Source organism: Choloepus didactylus, chromosome 2 (assembly GCF_015220235.1).
Source record: "Choloepus didactylus isolate mChoDid1 chromosome 2, mChoDid1.pri, whole genome shotgun sequence".
Lineage (NCBI taxonomy): Eukaryota > Metazoa > Chordata > Mammalia > Pilosa > Megalonychidae > Choloepus > Choloepus didactylus.
The window spans coordinates 177,588,970-177,607,805 of NC_051308.1; the positions used below are offsets into that span (position 1 = coordinate 177,588,970).

General features: G+C 42.2%; 1 protein-coding gene across 2 annotated transcripts in view; it reads left to right on the plus strand.

The window, feature by feature from the left end:
• GNG12 (G protein subunit gamma 12) overlaps positions 1-18,836 on the plus strand; it is a 140,895-nt gene that overhangs the window by 59,873 nt on the left and 62,186 nt on the right. The gene's annotated exons all lie outside the window — the stretch shown is intronic.

Here is an 18,836-nt window from a genome sequence, read left to right on the forward strand (position 1 = left end):
AAGAAGAAGCGGAAGTGTCTTGAGACCTAGACTCAGAACTGGCACATCACGTCCACCACATTTTGTTGACTACAGCAAGTTAAATGGCCAGCCTAGATTCAAGGGCTATAGATATAGATTCCACCTCTAGGTGAGAGGAGCTGCAAAAATCACATTGCAAGGGGCATGGATACAGGGAGGGGAAGAACTGTGGCCATTTTTACAATCTACCATACAGTGTTTATGGGTCCTATGAAAGCAGCTATGATAAGAGAAGAGAGGACGGAGAGTAGAGGACTCAGATTAGACTTTCATCTCCCAGCCCCCCCCCCCTTTTCACCCCATGCTGATTGACAGTACTCTAGAATCCTAGTCTTGGTCCTTAACTTCTGGTATCTCAATCATTTCTTGCCAATACCAGGTTTTCCACTCTCCAACTCTTCATTCTACACAGCACCACCACACTAGTCAGTCATCCTTCGCTTTATCTTTCAGGATGTTTCTTCCTCTGCTCAAACACTGTCAGTGCCTCTGTCCCACCCACCACAGCAGCCTAGACTCCTCTCTCTTGCTCCTCCACTCTCATTATCTGGTTCCATCCTCTCTTGTTCACTTCCCACTACTCTCTTTATTCTACCCAGACTAGTCTATTCACCATCTCTCTTGTGGACACATCATACTGCTTGCCCCTTTCTTTGCCTAGAAATTCTTCCCATTCTGCAGGGACCAGTGGAACCTTCCCTTCTCTGGAATGTGGCCTTCCCTGCCTACTCCAGAGCCTCCCCTGCTCTGAACCCCAGCAAAGCCAAACAGTATCTTCTGTTGTTCACTCACTCTTCTTTCACCTTGGCTAGTCTTATTTCCTTGGTCGCCTTGTAAGCTCTTTGGGAGCAGAAGGCTCTGTGCCTTCCAGGTGTGCTCAGCACAGGGCTTAGAGTAAAGCAGGTGCTTAGTCAGTCAAGAGGCAACAGGGATGCTGCACTTTTTCAGCCACCAGCAGCTCATCTGAATCACATGAGGTACTTGTTAAAATAATAACTCACAGTCCTTTCCACTGGGTGTCCACATTCCTTGGGTCTGGGGTGGGCCCCAGGAAAATTAACACTCAGAGGTGATTTTGATGGGATTGCTGTGCACTTGACAACCACTTGTTATGGAAAGAACAAGAAATTCATAAGAGACCTGGGCTTGAGCACTAACTCTGCTACTTCTTGGCTCTGTGACTGACAAACTCAACCTTTCTGAGCTTCAGTTTCTTCATGGGACTGATAATTATTTCATTGATTGTTGAGAAGATCAAAAAGGATAATGTATATAAAAGTGCTTTATCCACCATAAAATGTAATTAAAATGTAGGGGATTATCATAAAGCATTAATTGAGTGTGGACCCCAGTTAACCAGTGTTATTCATGGTGAAAAGGGCAAGTTACCTACATGGTGGTGGTAGAGGAATAGGAATGAGTAGTTGAATGGTGGGAGTGGTATAGTAGTAATAATAACAGCGGTAATAGTAGCAATTAGTGCCTGCTCTTTCTTGAATGCTGAGTGTGTGCCAGGCACCCTACTGTCTTCTTTACATCTAATTATTTAGATTTACCAGGAAGATTCCCCTATTCTGTTCCATCTGTACCATTATTACAGCCTTCAGATGCCACCATTAATGAATGATTCCTTTGTTTTTGTCCTCTGTAAAACACCTGGTTAAAATGTTCTTATCTCTGAGAGAGGAAATATGTTAAGGATTATCAACCATTGACAGCTTAGTGTCAAGTTCATGGTTCTATAGAAGTGTGAGGCAATGGAGAAGGGCCAGTAGCCAACAGTACTAAAGAGAGCCTAGGTGCTGAGGGTGAAGAAAGAACCAAGGACCAGAGGGCACAGGGCACACAGCTGCCCAAGGAAGGATGGTGTGGGGCGAGGGAAACAGGAGGGCAGGAAAAAGGGGTGAGGGAAGACTGAAATATTTGCTGACTTGACTGTTTGGCCCAAGGCTATTCCTTGTCCAGACCACCACCTCTGGAAACAGCTCCCTTGGAGCTTCCCTGTAATGACTGCCATGGGCAGCATTTATAAAAGTGTCCCCTACTCCTCATCCAATTTGTTTATTTTACATTTTATTTTGATTGCTGTTGATCTAGTCTGTGTGCTTGTCTTCTTCCATAGACTTTTGAGGTGACTTTTAAATACACAATATGATGAGATTCAGAAAAATAAGGAAGGGAATCTGTGGGGAAGGAAAAGTAGGGTGAAGCCAGAAATAAGGTTAAGCCCCGGTACAGACTTGAGATCCCGTACATTTGCTTGCAGGGCTAACAGTCTTATCATGAGCTTCTGAGTAGTCAGTACCAGCAGGAAAACATATTCGGTTAACAATTCACAATGAGCAGAAGATAAAAATCATGCTCGTTACTCAGAAGAAGCAAGGATATTCACGATTCAAGACTTAGAGAAATTTCTCGTCACATAGGTAGTGAACAACATCCCTCTTTATCCCGTAACAAATTTAATAATGAGAATCACTCTCAGTGTAGGCTAATAATATAATACCTGAGTCCAAGAAAAGCCCCTCCAATCCAGATATGCATTTCTCTGTTGGTTTTGCTTAATCCAAGGACAAAATTTAATAAAGTTTCAGCTGAAATGGCAAACACTGCATTCATGCTGCCTGCCCCCACCCCCTCCAATTCATGTTGGACTTCACAGATTATCATGACTCTCTTGATGTTGAGCCTTGGCATTTGGCTGTGGACCAGATTTGGCACATGAGTTGAAAGCTACTTACTATTCCTGTTCTAAAAGAATAACAAACAACTTCCTGACAGTCCTCTGTGGATATTATTTCTCTCAACTCCCAAATCGTTCTGAACAAGACTCAGTCTATAGAGTTGCTTTTTGATACACAGAATTTACATTGGCCCCTGTCCAGCATGACTGATGTGACCTACATCCCTTCTCCACATGCATATCTCCTTCTGTTTTGAGCCCCATGGCTGTAGGCCATTTCTCATGCTGGAGGATCCAGTACTTTTTCCGGGTACCAAGTGAGTTTAAGAGGCTTGCAGGAATAGGGAGTGGTAGACTCCAAGTATTTTTATGATAGTAGCAAACTACAAACTGGGTTACTGTGGTCCAGGATGTCTTCTTCTGATCAGTAACTTTTGATATTTATTACAAGAGGGGAGTAGCATCTAGTTGATGGCAGCACTGATAGGATGAACAGTCAGGGGTACAAGGTATTATGGGGGTAATATTATATAGGATGAAACAATTTCAGTTCATTTAGAATCATTGTCAGAGAGAGGCCCACAATTCCACAAGGATTACCCATGAATAGTAATTTCCTTTGGGCTTTATTTTCCTTTAAGTCATGTTTATTAGTTTGAATTATCTTGGTTGCAGATAATAGAAATCCACCATAAAGTTGTTCCTTGACTCAGATGACTGAGAAGTCCATAATAGTATGGGTTTGAGCCATATCTAGGGGCTCAAAAGATAGCATCAGGACATTGTCTTTCACTCTTTTCTGCCCTTGGTTCTGCTCACTTCTGTTAGCTTCATTCTCAGGCAGGCTGTTGTTCACTATGATAACAGAGGTAGCTCTAGGCATCCATGATCCTTGCAGCTTTGGATTCCAATGAAAAAAGAGTGCCTCTTTTCCCCTACTTCTAACAAAGATATCAAGGAGGGCTCTTGATTGACCCAGTTTAGATTGCCTGAATCAATGTGACCAGAAATAGGCAGTAAGCAGTATTTCTTTGGCCAGGGCTTGTTCAGGGGGTGAGTCTCACCAAAATCACATCGGATGGATTTCCTGTGCAAAATGGATGCATTCTGTTCCCAGATAAAAGGAGGAATGAAAGAGCATGCCAAGTGGATAAAATTCCTAAGTACTACAGTCCACTGGTTTAGAAGTTCTTAATTTGGGGTCCATCAGACTTGAAAGATTCAAAATTAGATTGAGTTTCAGATACGTTGACTACTAGTTTCAAGTTTGGTGGCATGATAGAGACTAGCAATGACAAGAACGGGGAGAGGATGAGAATGGGTGACCCCACTGGAGCGTCAGGGAGGCAGCACTTGGCCTGAGGGCCTCATGTTGCATCCCCAGGATCTAAAGCAGTAGTTCTTAAGCTGGAAACAAAGAATGAGCTTCAGTGGGTCTATGAACCTTTTGTAATTATTTGCAAAATTGTGCGTACACACTTTTTTTTTTTTTTAACTGGAGAAAGGGATCATGATTTCCATCATTTTTCTCTTAGGGCTCCATGGTCCCAAACTGCTTAGCAGCCATTTGCTTCAAACTTACTCTAGATTTGGCTGGCTTGATCTTATGCATTCATTTATTGTCTTGGTTTGACTAGTAAAGTTTAGCATCTACAATAAACACAGTTCCTTATGGAACACAGTGAGGCCAGTGGCTAGCCATGTGGCATTAAATTATATATTAAAGTTTTTAGCCACGTATGTAAAATTTTCACAATCAAGCTGCCATTTACTGAAAGCTTACTCTGGTGCTCTGTGTTAAGTGCTTTATATGCATTATCAGAATTATATATTTACACACATGAACTATAATGGTGTGAACTATAATGGTGGATAGTGTACCAGAAGTGGAACCAGCTCCTTGCTCCTTCTGGCTGTTTCTCTGGAAACACAGGATAGAAACTCTGAGATTTTCCTCCCCCATGTCTGCTGTCGTGGATCCACCTCTTTCCATCTTCCCATCCACAGACAATAAAATCTTAGAATCTCAGAATTGGAGGAGACCACTAAGATCATTTACTTAAGTGGTTGGTTTTCAAACTGTGCTCTTTGGTTTTCTAGCTCAGGGACTCCCAAGGCAGAAGGATGGGGAGGACCCAAGTCCTTATCCTGCTTTAATTACAGCAGTTCCATTGGAAACCATTCATGTGGCAGAATATGTGTTCAGGGTTAGATGTCAGAAAGACTTGAGGTTGAGTCTGGGCTCCAACTACTTTACTCACCTACCTGTGTGACCCTGGGCAAGCTGCCTAACCTCTTTAAACCACTTTTCTGTCAAAGGGGATAATCATACCTGCCTCACAGAGCTGTTAGAGAGGTTGAATGAGGTAATGTCTGTCAAGTCCTTGGCTTAGTGCCTGGCACACAGTCAGTGCTTAGTAAAGTTTAGCTTAACTTGTGCACTGCACAGCCATGACTTGCGAGACATACTTAAGATACAACCTTATCTTGTCTCCCACTGTTCCTTTAAAGTTTATTCAGTGGAGTGCATTTTCCCCTATTTCCTGATGAGAACTTAGTCAGGCCCATGATTCTTCAGGTTACTCTTAAAAGTCCTCTGGCCTCTTTAAATCACACACGCAGTTCATTTTGGAAGTTTGAAATACCTATTCTAGTCTATAAACAGTCAGTCTTCATTCTGAGGGAAGACCTCCCTCCATCCCACCAGTGAGGACCTCCTCCTTCAGCTACCTCCAGCTACCCACTGCTTCAGGCCTCACCAGGAGTGTCGTAGTTTGCCATGGCTGCTATAACAAATAGCACAGGCTGGTTGGCTTAAAAACAAGAAGTCATTGTCTCACATTTTAGCAGCTAGAAGTTCAAAATCAATGTGCTGGTGGGCTGGCCTTTCTCTGAAATCTGTAGCGTTCTGGTGCTGGCTTGCCAGCAAATCCATAACTCAATCTCTGTCTGTCACATGGCCGTCTGTTTCCTGTCTCCTCCTCACTCCTACTATTTAAAGGACTCCAGTCATATTGGATTAAGGCCCACCCTATTCAGTTTGGCCTCCTCTTAATACATTCTTCAAAGGTCCTGTTTAAAAATGGGTTCATCTCCACAGGACCAGGGATTAGGGCTTGCACATGTCTTTGTGGGGCGGCATGATTCAATCCATAACAGTGAGTTTTGTGGCAGGGGTGGGGGGGTGGAGAAAGAAGATGCAGGAAAGTTCTTACCTTTCTGCTACTGTCACACCAGGCACTGAGTTTTCTGAGCCTAGCGGATGGGTAGAGGGCGCTCTTTTCTCTCCTGGCTGCTTCTGTGGCTTTTTTGAGATTCTCCACTGGACCTGCCTAGCTGTTTCTCCCAGGACTTGGGCAGTGCCTCTCCTTCTGCTGGCTCTACTGTCCATCCCTCAGACTCAGCTTCTGGTTTCCACTCAGATGCTCTTTGGGGGCCTCTCACCCTCAGACTGAAGCTGTCTTGGACAGAGCTTGTTTTAAAGTTACCAGACTTTAAAACACTCACACGAGGGGGACAAGCATTCACTTGTCCTGACACAGCCTTCGACTCGGCTGCCTTAGGCCACTTGAGCCTCTCTCATGAGTCTCTCTCTCGTGTACTGATACTTCTTCAGGCAGGTGCCATTAACTAGTTCCCAAGCTCTAGAAGAGACATATCAAGTCCTCTAGATACTGCTTTTGAAAGCCTTTTCATTCAGCTTGAGATGAAAGGCAGATCCCCTCCACCCCACCCACCTTGGGGAGGATGGGAGTGCGAGCATTTCCAAGGAATCTTCCTCACAGAATCATCTGTTGCTTCTCACTGTCCTGAACCTGTTTATATCTTCCTAATGGGTAGGCCAACTTCTTAGAAATGTCCACGTAATGGTCTGGCCCCTCGCTTTGGAATTTCCCAGCTGTTGCATCTTGGTGCCTCAGTGGAAACTTCCAGTTTAGCACCTTGTTGCATTAACTATTAACCCCTAACTCTCTTCAACAACAAACTCCTCTTCAAACTACATGCTCCCCCCCCCAAACACACACACAAAGTGGCCCTTCACCCTGTGATTTAAACCTTTCTGGTGATGGGGAGCTCCCTCCTTCTCTCCCTCCTTCCCAAATTGTCCCATTACAATTTTCAGATAACTTGGACTTGCTGGAAAGACACTGCTCCTGTCAAGCCAAAACTGGCTTCCTATAATGTTCCCTTTAATGGGATCATAATTGTTAGGCATTCCTGAAGGGTTGGTGTATGAACCCAGTATGAGAAAATCTGCCTGGGCCCCAGGAATATTGTGGGGGAGGCAGGTTTTCATGGACAGTCTCTTCTCTAATACCACAAGGAAGGCTTTAACCATGTATTTGGTAGGTTTTCTCTACCTTTATACCAAAGTTCACTTGTAATAACCCCAACAGAAAGCTTGTCTGTGGAATTCTGTGCTTAATCACCATTTTTCATGCTTCTGACCCTAACATGTTCCTCTTGATCTGAAGAGCTGATTTGCTTTGCTTTATGGGGGCATTTTGATCAGGGCTCTATCCAGAGTTTATGAACTCTGCAAAATCAAGCCTTGCAAAATGTGTCCTCCCCCATCCAAAGACCCCTCTCTCCCCACCCTTTTTTTTTTTTTTAGTTTTTTTTTTTTTTTTTTTTAAATGCTCAAGTGTCCTTTGGAGTCAGCAAATATTTCTGCCTTCTCTGGTCCCAGCCTTGTGATCTCTGGGATGGACCCTCCTTTGTCCAATGCAAATTGGGTCACTGTGATGTTGGATCCTATAACAATTAGATCACCCTCCATGTTTAAGTCCCCTAAGCATGGTGAAGGCAGCATCTCAAATGAGCAAATGACACATACTAGCAAGACACCTGTGTCAGCTAAAGTTGAGGTCCTTTGAGGGGCAATGGCCCAAGAATGTTTTAAATGAATTTCAGGCAGTTCCATCACAGACTGGCTTCCTTGGCAATGCTCAGGGTTATGTTTCCAGATGTGAACCTGGTTAATGTCCATGTGGTATTTTTACTGGCTGTTTACAAAAATGGCAGGACACAGCTCCTTCCCTCCACTCCTCTCCAAGCCCAGACCCATCACAGGGCAGAGCCTCATGCCACAGATGATGATGGAGACAGAGGCTGAGAGGGCAGAACTAAGCTACCCTATCACTGTGCAAAGTTCTTTTTCTCTTGGCCCAAAGGAGGATATAGTGGTTTCCACTTGACCATTCGTAGGTCTAGACATATGAAATAGCTAATAGACTATTAACTAAAACATGCTTTCTATTTGCAGACATTTTACAGCAGGGTGGCATAATGTAAACAGATAGACTAGAGTTCAGATCTTTCCTCAGCTACTGAGTGGCTTAACCTCTCTGAGCCTCAGTTTCCTCATCCATTAAATGGGTATAATACCATTTGTCTCCCAAGATAGCTGTCTTAAAGGAGACAATGCATGTATTGAACTCAGCACAGTGGCCTGTCATATAGTATGTGTTCAAAAAATAGTAGTTACCATTATTTAACTGTTGTGGCAATTTCTAAAAACTTGAAAGCCTTGACAAAAATAGTCCAATTCTTCAGTAATAATTTTGTTTTTTTAATATCAAATAGGAAATTGAGAAAAATTAAAACGTCCACTACTTGCTTTTAAAAAATTACTATCTTGTAAAATTCATTAGTTCTTCTTAGTGTTCAGAGTGCTTTTTATCTGTAGAAACAGTATGGCACAGGGGCTAAGAATAAGTCTCAACCCACCCAACCTTAAATCCCACCATCACTCATGTGACCTTTGACAAGTCGCTTACCACTTAAAGCCTCAATTTCCACATCAGAAAAATGGGGACAATACTGCTTAGGGTTATTATGAGGAATACATAAAATAATCTCTATCAAGTTCTTAGCATAGGCCTGGCACAGAGTGAGGTCTCAAATAATGGTGGCTATTGTTTTCCTATCATGATATTATCCCCATTTTACAGATAAGAATTCAGAGAATCCTCTTTTTCCTTTGGGTTAACTGGCTTCTTAAAGATACTTACAGCCCTAAGTTCTTACTGTTCTGTTTGTTCAAGGAAGAAAAAGAATGTGCAGTAGCTGGTTTGCTTGTAAATACCAAACTATAGCATATATGAAAACAAGCTAAACTAACTAAACAACTTTCCATTTTTATAAGCCTCACCTCATTTCATTGTTAAGATTTGGCTAAGTGATTTTGCCAGCAGATCAGGAAAAACCTATTATTTTTATGAAACCTATTATTTTTATGAAAGTATGCAAACATAGCTATATATAGCTAAATGCTCTAAATTCAGATCAGTATATTTTGGTCTATTTCAATAAAGATTGGCATAGTTGGCACTCTTGTGCAGCCCAAGAAAGTCTGGGAAGGGGACATGACCTTCTTAGGGGTGGAGAAGGCAGGGCCTGAACCTAACTGGGTGACCCAAACTGGAGAGTGACACTTGGCCAAGCAGGTGTGACCAGGCAGATGGATGTGCAGAGGTCGGTGTGGAAAGGCAGCCCATGGCAGAGCAGGGGTTCCTAAACAAGGGGGCTTGTTCCCTTTAATAGGGCAATGAGGGCCTTTCCTTCAACAGTTCCTTCCCTAGGATCTGTCTCGGGACAGTGAGCATTCCTAAGCAGGTAGATCTCCAGTCCCTCTGCTTCTTTCTGACCTTGTGCCCATGGCATGTATGTAGGGAAGTTCTGGATACAGCGAAGACTAGATCATTGTTTCGTGAACTGTGTTTGAAATTTGTAGAGCCCATGTCTGGGCACAATACGTGTTCATGAAACTTTAGTGAAGGACTTATCCAAGTGAGCTGGAAGATCAGGGCTTTGGTTCTGTCAAAGTTTCAAGGATAGTCTTAACTTTTTTTTTTAAGACGAGTTTTGCACTGGGTCTATTTCAGCCAGCAGATGCCTCACACAGGGCCCCCTCTTATTTTGAATCTGCTGTTATCCAGGTGAGCTGGAAGTCTGGTCTTGTTTTGAATCTGACTTACACTCTCTCTTGGACAGTTTGTTCAAGAGTAATCGTTCTTTATGTGGAAACTTGAAACATGACTAGTAAACCAGAAAGGGGAAGCAGGCTTGAGGGGGACAGGTAAGTTGGCAAAGCAGTGGGGCTACTACAATAGACCCACAAGTCTTTATTGAGCATTGTGCTGGTTTGTATATATTATGTCCCCCAGAAAAAGCCATATTCTTTAATGCAGTCTTGTAGGGACAGAGGTATTAGTGTTGATTAGGTTGGAACCTTCTGATTGAATGTCTCCATGGTAATGTGGCCCCACCCATTCAGCATGGACCTTGATTAGTTCATTGGAGTCTTATAAAGGCTCACAAATAGAAGGACCTCAGAGCTGCAACTTACAGAGACATTTTGAAGACGGCCGTTGAAAGCAGAGTTTGCTGATGCTTTGGAGGTATTAGCCCAGAGTTTGCCCTGAGAAGCTGACACAGAGACATTTTGGAGAACACCGTTTTGAAACACAACCTAGGAGCAAGCAGACACCAGCCGCGTGCCTTCCTAGCTAACAGAGGTTTTTCGGATGCCAATGGCCTTTCTCCAGTGAAGGTACCCTATTGTTGATGCCTAATCTTGGATACTTTATGTCCTTAAGACTGTAACCTTGTAACCAAATAAATCCCCTTTCTAAAAGCCAATCCATTTCTGGTGTTTGCAAAACAGCAGCATTAGGAAACTGGAACAAGCATCTACCATGTGTCCAGGGCTGGATAAAGAAAGATCAGCCCCATAGGGAGACTCCACTCTGCCGGCCACTTTCCACTGTTCCTTCCCAAGCTCTTCAGTCCCTGAGGCAGATGCTGAACCACATGGCCTTAGAGGAAACCTTCAGTTGCTGTTTTGTAGACAAGGCTTGCAGGAGCCCCTTGCCAACACACTCCTCTCAACTGATAGGGCCGCCCCAGAAGCTAATGACAGTTATGAAGTGTAAACTCCAGGAGTCCTCACTTGGAAGCAGTGCCCTGTACCGAATGTGGTAATCCTAATTTTGTATTCTTTTTTTCTTAAAAAGTTCCCCCTTTTGTAATCTTTAGGCCCTACAAAAACTGGATCTGCCCTGGGCAAGGGAGAATTGGCACACATTCTGGGCTTCCTCTCTACACTGTTCCAGGGTCGCTGAGATGCTGAAAGTCAAATGTGCTTCTCCCTCTGGAAAAAGGCTTTGCCCCTGTGTGTGTCCTCTTCTGCAGCTGGACCTGAGTTCCCATTGTGAGCTCCTAGTCCTTTAAATGAGGGAGAAGAGAGGCCCAGCGAGGAACTGCTGTCTAGGATCCTTCCTGGCCACCGGACACCCTCGAAGGGGTGGAAAGTTCCCGCCATTCCCGCAGGAAGGCCATGCTCTCAGACCTCTGGGGATTTTGCAGTTACTCAGAGGGAGGCGTTACAGAGGAGACAGGGTAGGAGGGGGCCCTGTGTGAGGCATCTCCTGGCAGAACTAGAACCAGTGCAAAACTCGCCTTAAAAAAAAATTAAGAATATCCTTGAAACTTTGACAGAACCAAAGCCCTGATCTCCAGTTATAGGAAAACATCCTGGCCAAGCTACTGAACTGCACTGAGAAAGAGATCCTGCACTCTCAGACCTTAGCCATACTCCTTCCCTCTCACTGCACAAAAGGGCTGGAGCGCTTTGCTAATCAGTCAGAATGAAATGTGTTGAGAAGAAATGGGAAGGAAAAGGCCCTCTTTGCAGATGAATATCTTTCTAGCACTATGCAAAAATCCAAGTTTCAAAATGATTTTCCATTTTCAGTGAAATGTTGGCTAACCTCGCCCCCTGGAGGACGCCTAGAGAATTGTTTAAAATGAGCCATTCAAAGCGTCCTCATTGTTGATGATCACTGGGTGATCTGGAAAGCATTTGTCAGCCTGTGATGAGTCCTAGCCTGTGAAGAGTTGGTCTGTGAGGACACCCCACCCTTCTTTTGGTTTTGAAATACTTATTTTAAACTTGGGGTTGAATGCTCTTTTATACCCGTAAGGAGCATAATGGTTAAAATGCCACTAGGTTTAAGACTCACAACTGGACTATTTTGCCAACTACGGTCTGAGTCTGTTTTCACTCCTTGAGGTTGTTACAGAGGCATAAAACCAACCAGACATAGGAATTCTTAACCACCAACTGGATATCTATTTTAGATTCTAAATTACAAACTCTAGTTGCCCACATTGAATTGTTTGATTTAGTCCTGCTAGTTTCAGTTATCTGTATCAGTTCATTTATACTTGCTACTAACACCTGCCAGGAAGTAGCTTTCAGTTGCAGTTAGACTACCTAGGTAATAGTTATTTCATTACCACTTCCTACATTTGTAGTGTATTTTTTAAAAGCAAATTACAAAACAGACCCAGAAGGGTGACCTTCCCGTGTATTTAATCTTCTGTTATAAAATGGTTTTATTCTGACCCCTTTATTAATCCTTTGTTACTCACTCAATTGCTTTAATTATCAGATCTGACCCAATTATTTAGCTTCTATTGTGTCCTCTATAATAAGAGCCTTCATAATAAAATCTCATCTACTATCTTTTGTTCATCAAGTGGTATTTCATGTCTCTGAATGAATGTGTTTATCATCTCCATTGTTCTGGATCTTCATCCCTTAAGTGGAGAACACAATCATAGTGTTTATATTAGTGATGATTTTAATGTTGTTTTCTTTTTTTTTTTTTTTCATCTCTGCTTTCAGAAACACTAAGGCACACTTGAGTGTTTGGGGACATGGCATTGTTAAGAGGTTGTATGTTACTAATACATTAGATTAATTGCTTACTTAGCTGTTTTTCCTCAAAAGAAAGATGTAAAAGGAAGAGAATAAGCACACATCTGTGGTTATTGTGAAAATGTTTTTTTCAGTACTTGACAGAGCTTGTAATGATTATTGATAACAATCATATGTATTTTGTCTTCTTTAATTTTTCATTTCATGCAATTTTTATGTAAGAAATTTTCTTTATTTTTTCGTCTGTTTGCTCTTTGCCCTGGGTATATGGGAATGTGTTGCTCTATGCATCATACAGACTTGATTTGGGCTGGAGGTGGGGGGTGGATATATTCCCCCCAGGATTAGTATCTGGGGTCTTCTTTTTTCTTGCCTCTTGACTCACTCTGACAAAGCCCAGTGGGGAGGGTGGGGCCTGGAATTCCTGCTGGCCCAGCCTGAGTCCAAAGCATAGACTGGTTGCTTCTTTTTGTGAATACCCACCCCTATTATTTGAAGAAGAAACCCCGTAACCCCACCCAGCTGACAGTACCTTTCCCTCTCCTTGGGCATCTGTCCCCTTTCTGCTGTCAAAAGTGGCCATCAATCTAATATTGAGACCCAATTCATGAATGATGCCTCGATGTTCAGGTAATTGCAAGGCTGAGCAACAGCAGAATGGTATGTAAGTTCTCTCTAATTGTAGGATGTTTTCAGGCTTTCATTTTTATTCACAAAAGTAACACACCAAAGTTTAGACTCTAGTGACCAGGTTGGGCAGGGAGGAGAACGGCAGGCTTTGGAAATGGATACTTGGGATAGGTCAAAATAAGGACTCCTTTTTTTAAGTAAAGAGCAGTATTTTGCAGGCATTTTGATGGGATTTTGTAGTAAGTACCATCAGATGAAACTGGAGAGGTGGCAGAGGCCAGGTGTGGCCTCCAACCTCCCCGCCCTTCCCTGCCCCACCTGTCACTCTCAGCTGCACCATACTGGCCTCTTTTTTTTTTTTTTTTTGCCCCCGTTTTTCTACTCATCCATCCATATGCTGGACAAAGGGGAGTGTGGTCCATGTGGCTTTCCCAATCACATTGTCACACCTCATAAGCTACATTTTTATACAATCATCTTCAAGAGTCAAGGGTTCTGGGTTGTAGTTTGATAGTTTCAGGTATTTACTGCTAGCTATTCCAGTTCATTAGAACCTAAAAAGGGTTGTCTATATTGTGCGTAAGAGTGCCCACCAGAGTGACCTCTCGGCTCCTTTTGGAATCTCTCTGCCCCTGAAGTTTATTTCATTTCCTTTCACTTCCCCCTTTCGGTCAAGAAGATGTCCTCCATCCCACAATGCCAGGTCTAGATTCCTCCCTCGGGAGTCATATTCCACGTTGCCAGGGCGATTCACTCCCCTGGGTGTCAGATCCCACGTAGGAGGGAGGGCAGTGATTTCACCCACCAAGTTGCATACCGGCCTGTCTTTTCTTTTTCTTTCTTACAGTACCAGGCTCTTCCTCCCATCTCTGGCATTAGCTGGTCTCGTTGCCTGGGGGACTCCCTCCAGTTACTCTTTATTGCACCAACCTGCTTACTTCATAGTCCTGATCACAGTCTTGTTTATTTCTTTTCCTGAGATCTCAATCTCAGCACCTAGAAAAATGCCTGGCCCAGGGAAGACACTCAATGAATGTTTAATGAATGAATGAGTGGATGAAGGAATGAATGAACAAACGAATGCATGTATTCAGGGTCATGAAAGGAACAGTGCCCTGTGTAGCCATACTTGAAGATAAAGGCCACTAAAACAGCAGTGCAATACAGTTTTGTTTTGTTTTGTTTTGTTTTTCTGTCTTTCCAAATTAAAACAGATTTTATAACATACCAACGTTTGATGCTAGGTTAGTTTGAGGTGGACTAGATACTCCCATCTGTTGTTGGACTACAAATTTGTAGGAGCTTTTTAGGAAAAGATATGTTAATATAATATCTCTAGCCTTAAAATAGTCATTCCTTAACTTCACAAATAAGTCATTAATATGGAAACTAGTGGAGTAAAGGTGATATATAGCTAGGCAGATGGAGAAAGGTTCATTCTGGAATGAAAGCAAAACTGTAAAACAGTCTCAGGATCCTACAATAAGGAAATGTTTATATGAAATGGAATCTTAGGACAATCATAAAAATGATGCTTATTCACTTCCGTGGTATCCCTGCCAAAAGTGCATAACCTGAATCAAATCATAAGGAAACATCTGACAAACCTAAATTGAGGGACATTTTACAAAATGACTGGCCTTTACTCTGAAGAAATATCAGCATCGTGAAGTACAAAGAAAGATTCAGGAATTGTCCCAGATTAAAGGAGACTAAAGAGTCATGATAACTGAATACAGTATATAATTTTGGATTTTTTTTCTTTTTTTTTTTTCTTTTTTTTTTTTTTTTTTGGCTGTAAAGGACATTATTGGGACGATTATCAAAATCTGAATAAGGTCTATAGTAGATAATAGTATTATATCAATGTTAATTTCCTGATTAGATTATTTCTCGTGTGGTTATATAAAAGAGCTGCTTATTTGTAAAAAAGTATGCACTGAAGTATTTAGGACTAAAATGACATCATTTCTGCAACTTTCTCTCCTCCGTTGGGGAGTGTGTAAAGTAAATGTAGTAGAATGTAGACATTTAAGGAATCCAAATCTAGGTGAAGGACATCAGAGAATTCTTTGTAGTATTTTTGCAACTTTTCTCTGAAGTTCTGTCGAAATAAAAATTAAAACCTGATGTTTATAAAGTGTTTATAATCACACACAGGTCAATGTTTTTGCTGAAAACTAGCAACATATAAAATTGTATAATGGAGTGATTTACCTACCTTGAAAACACATAGAGAAAAAAGTGTAAGGAAATATTGCAACATGTTAACTTTTGTTGTCTTTTATCTACTTTATGTGAAATGTTTTTCTCTAAATGCATATATTTCTGGTAAAATTAGAAGGGAAAAAACTTTTTAAAAAGATGAAGACTAATTCACAAGGAAAGAAGATCTGAGTGACTCTTTCTCTTTGTGTCTTTACCACCAGCACCCCATTCTAATAGAAGAATCACACACCCATGCGCATGTGCACACACACACACGCACACAAATACATTTAAACTTGTATTTTCTTTAATGATATTTTGAGGAAAGTACTACATAAGGCAGGAGGTTAAATCAGATGACCTCTTAAGCCTCTTCCAGCCCTGAAATTCTGTGCTTTCCGTTTTAGTTCTTTGGAAATCAGCCAAAGTCTGGTGTCCTTCAATCATTCATTCTTTCATTGCACACCCTATGTGATCCAGACACCGTGCCAGGACCTGGCCACAAAAGGATGGATGAGCCACCAAGTCCCTCTTCTAAAGTTATTGCCATCCTGCTGGGGAAGGCAGACAAAGAAACCAGTGATTGTGGTCCTGTGCCAGATTCTCTGGGAATGCATCCTTCATATGATGGGCAGACTTGATTTGGGCCAGGTATGGTAGGCAGGCAAGATTAACAAAGGAGTGGGCTTTTGATCTCTGCTATGCAGAGAAGAGTAGTAGTGCATTCAAGGTTGAACATTCCAGCATGTCTAATGTATGTTCTCACGATGGCCCACTGGAAGAAATGATCAGGAAGAGTTTCTTTTACCACATAGGGAATATCATTCTGGAGACCTTAGCCAGAGAGATGAAGATCCTTACAAGACCTGGGGAGCTTCAGGTCCTGCCGGTTCTGCTTTTCCAGATCAGGGAGAAAGTAGCCTGGCTGCAAGCAGCAAAAGGTGCTTCCTATGTCTTGGAGCAAAGCTCCAATTGCACTTGATGTCCCTACTTATAGAATCACCATGGGAGTCCACCTGGTTCCCTCCTCTGAAAAGTGGATGCTACATAGACACTCTCAGGGAGGAACAAATAAGGAGTGTTGGAGAACTTGCTGATCTCTGATGTATACCGTTAAACTGCTAGAACATGCTTTATTCATTTGGAATCATAAATAAAGCCAAGGGGCAAAGTCTACCTAATACTTAGCCTTCCAGGCTCTGTAGCTGCTTCTGGAGACCCAGAGTTACCCCAAAGCAGTGTTGTTGAGCATTGTGCTCCCTCTTTCCCTGGACAGTAACTCATCTTTGACCAGTCATTTGCCCAGGCTCATGATCCATTCCAGCCGTGAAAGCCTGAGGAACCAATACATTAGTGTTTCTAATCCACCGTGTAACTAAATCAGAGGCAGAGTAGTGGTTAAAGAATCCTACAACTGGATTAGGTTGCAAGTTTCTTGGTTTATTTTGGGATATTTTATAATCATTTTAGAACACAATTTGTTTTACTCAGGTATTTCCATTTTAAAGGTGTCTCATAGGTTGTTTTGAGGATTTCATGAGCTAGTATAAGTTCAGGCATGACATATAGTAAGCAACTATATAATAACAACCATAGGTTGTTATTAATAGGCATTGACTGGTACAGTGCATGGAAAAAGAGCACTAGAGTTTCTAGTCCCAGCTCTACCCCCCAAATCATGGAAATGAAATAAACTGAACTTATAAGGAGGCCTTAGAAATCTTTTAATATCCCTCACTTTTAAAGCAAGACTAATAGTAGCATTCCCATCATAGGATTTGTTGTGAGGATTACATGAGTTAGTGTATGTCAGGCTCTTGGCACAGTACCTGGCTGGCAGCAGAATGATGTCCTTAGTACATGTTAGCTAGTGCTGTTATATTGATTCCCGGTTTAATTATTTCCCCTCCCATTGGACTGCAGGATGGAGACTTGTCCTCCTTATTTATTGTTAAGTCCCCATCATCCGGCACAGCACTTGCACATAGATCCTCAGTCAATGTTTGTTGAATGATTGAAAGGAGTAGCTTGCAGAGGGTAGAATTGAGCCAAAGTCTGAATCAGAACTGGTGTCCTAACTCTAAGGTCCAGGTTTTCCACACTGTTCCACATTGGCTTTCTTTTCCCATTGCCTTTAGGTAAGAAGGCAAAGAACTTCGTTTTTCTGAGTCTGTTTCCCCATCTTGAATGGGATCCGTAAGGTCCCTCCAGTCCTGGGTGCTGCGTGTGCTGTGCCTTTTGAGGAGACCCATGTTTGTGCTTGACTGGCCGGCCACTAGGTGTCGTGGTTGGTCAACTGTTGGAGAAAGCAAGGAAGAAAAAGGCATTGAACCGATTGTCCTACAACTAGTATATAGTGACAGTGATCTTATAATAGGAAATGAGTTGCCCTTGGATGAGTTGACTGGGTCGCCTTGGGGAGGGAGACAATCATCCCAGTATTTGGACTTCGGAGCCAAGTATGGGTTGGAGTCCACAGTCTTGCCCAACATGACCTCAGATGCCTTAGCTCACCTGCCCAGACTCTGGACCTTCTTAGGGCCATTATTTCAGTGATGTCATGCATTGTAATGCGTTCAGCACTTTGCCTCAATGGAGGAAGAGCTCCACAAGGTTAGCAGCTATGAAGGCTACTTCTTACTGGAAAACACCACTTTTCTGTTGCCTGCCAAGCCAAGTGGCTCAGCCTCGGGAGCCTTTGCCAGATTTGTGACATGGCCCCTATTTTACAGAACCAGAATTTTAAATGACCCCTTAAAAAGCAGAATGGGTGATATATCTGTATCAAGTTAAAAGGAAGCTTAGAATGTTTTGAGGGACATCAGAACTCCTTGGAGTGTCATTGTAGAGCTTAATCAGCACAAAGCAAGTGTTCTGTATGGAAACTGGGACTCAGAGTGGAGAGTGGTAAAGTTGGGCATTGTCACAGAATGTCTCTTGCTGAATTTGTTCAAGGAAGGGATTACTTTGTTGCATGGACTGGCATTCAGATTTGAGTGTCTCATTTTTAAAATTATTTGGGGAGGATCTTTTAGGAATAAGAATGACCTTAATATTTATACTTACTAATTTTTTATGCTTATTAGTTTACCAATATTTATTGCACACTTACTATATACAAGGTATTATGCTAAACACTGTACATGCATTTTTCCGTTTAATTGTCAAAACAACCTGATGAGGAGGTATGGTTTTTATCCCCATTTTATGGATGAGGAAATTGAGGTGTAGAAAGATTATAATATTAGCCAACAGATACTGAGTGCTTACTACAGACCAGGCATCACTCTAAGAGTTTTAAGTATCATTCTCACAATAGCCCTATGTGGTAGATACTGTTTACTGCTTTCATTTCACAGATGAGGAAACTGAGGCACAGAGAGGTAATATAGCTTCCTCAAGGTCACACAGCGAGCAAGTGGAAGAGTTAATAGAAACCCAGATGCATCTGATTCCGAAATCCTTTTGATTAACTGCTATACTATCTGTACTATACTGCCTCCCACCGTCCTTTTATACAGTGTTTAATAAATGTTTATTCAGTTGAATAGTTCTCAAACTATAATT